The 2,045-nt window shown below is 35.4% G+C and overlaps 1 pseudogene; it reads left to right on the forward strand.

The window, feature by feature from the left end:
• The first annotated feature begins 895 nt into the window (after nt 1-895).
• Nucleotides 896-1,835, forward strand: LOC125869918 (uncharacterized; annotated as a pseudogene).
• Nucleotides 1,836-2,045: the final 210 nt, after the last annotated feature.

A 2,045-nucleotide genomic window follows, 5' to 3' on the forward strand; every position in this document is an offset into this window, starting at 1 on the left:
TCTGCCAAATGCAGAACAAAGAATGTGTGCAAGACATGTTCTAGCCAACTGGTCTAAGAATTGGAAAGACATTGAAAAAAGAAACCATTTTTGGAGATGTGCCAAATCTACATATGAACAAGAATTGAGAAGAAATTTGAATCATATGGAGAAGTTAGGTGATAAAATATGTGATGGCTTACTGTGGTACAATATAGAGAGGTGGTCTAAATTATACTTTCAGTTTTTTAGTTGTTGTGATAATGTTGACAACAACATGGCTGAAAGCTTTAATTAATGAATTTTGGGGCCAAGACACAAAACTATCATCACAATGCTTGAAGAAATAAGGATCAAAGTGATGAGAAGAATAGGACAATTGAGCGAGTTCTGTGATACTTGAATAACAAACATATCTCCAATGTCCCTAAAGGTATTGACAGAGAGCACAACAAAGCCAATGAAATGTAACTTTGAATGGAATAGTGAATATGGTTTTGAGGTTAAAGACAACTGGGGTAACACATTTGTTGTGAATCTAGGCAATCAAATATGTACTTGTAGATCTTGAATGCTAAAAGGTATACCTTGTTGCCATGCTATAATTGCACTTCATTTTAGAAAATTGGAGCCCATTAACTATGTTGCACATTGGTATAGCAAGGAGACTTATCTCAAGATCCATAGTCACTACATTCAACCAGTTACTAACATGGAAATGTGGCCACAGTCAACCAACCCTTCTGTTATACCACATGTTATAAGAACACTACCAAGAAGGCCTAGAAAGTGTAGGAGAAAAAACAGAATGAAAACAAAACAGGAAAATTGTCCAAGAGAGGTGTTGAGATGACTTGCAGTTTTTGTCATGCAAAGGGTCATAATAAGAGGGGCTGTCATTTGAATAGTCAAGCTAATGCAGGCATATGAAGAGGAAGGGGGAGAGGAAGAGAGATTAGTTCAACAAGGTCAAGTGTTGGTTCTTTTACAATACCAACTGAATCACAATCAAACACAAAGAGAGGAAGAGGTCGACCAAGAGGTTCTAAAAAACATGTAATGTTTATATTAATTCATTTAGTTGTTATTTTACATCTTAATCAGTCTAATATTTTTGTTGATCAACTTATGTTATAGGCTAGTGTTACTGGAAAGCGAAGAGGAACTACAACTATTAATGGAACAAGAATTGGTGTTGCTGTTGATGGTTCTGTTGCCACTGGAAGGGGAAAAGGAACTGGAACTGATTTAGCTGGAAGGGGAAGAGGAACTGCAACTGGTTTAGCTGGAAGGGGATGAGGAACTGGTGTAGCTGGAAGGGAAAGAAGAACTGGTGTAGCTGCTACTGCTACTAATGTTCCTGATGCTATTGGAGGAGGGAAGAGGCCAAGAAAGGTTGGAATGGGATACTACATACACAGAGTGGTTTTACAATCCACAATCTATGTTGTCTTAATTATTTACACACAATTTTAACTTATCAAGCATGTAAGACAACATATTTTTGTGAATCTTGCCTGGAATGCCTATGAACTCTTTAATAATGACTGAAAATCTTGGGCATCATAAACCAAGATCAGGCTTAAAATGAAAAGGAAATGCTGTTGTAACTCAACAAGGTCTTCAAGAGATGAGAGAAAATAAAAGAATGAGAACAAGGTACAATGCTGCTGAAGTTTGATATGTAGACTGCTTTAGTTTGATATTTTAGTTGTTTTTGGAATAATTATGCAGTTCTGACTGTTTTAGTTTGATATTTTAGCTGTTTTTGGAACAATTATGCAGTTGTGACTGCTTTAGTTTGATATTTTAGTTGTTTTTGGAACAATTATGCAGCTGTGACTGCATTAGTTTGATCTGTTTGTTTTTGAAATAATTATGCTGCAGTTGTGACTGCATTAGTTTGATCTATGTTTGTTTTTTAAACAATTATGCAGCTGTGATTGCATTAATTTGATCTATGTTTGTTTTTTAAACAATTATGCAGCTGTGACTGCATTCGTTTGATATTTTAGCTGTCTCTTTTTGAAACAATTATGCAACCAGTTTTGCATTACTTTTATGTG

The sequence above is a fragment of the Solanum stenotomum genome, chromosome 7 (genome assembly GCF_019186545.1).
Source record: "Solanum stenotomum isolate F172 chromosome 7, ASM1918654v1, whole genome shotgun sequence".
Classification (NCBI taxonomy): domain Eukaryota; kingdom Viridiplantae; phylum Streptophyta; class Magnoliopsida; order Solanales; family Solanaceae; genus Solanum; species Solanum stenotomum.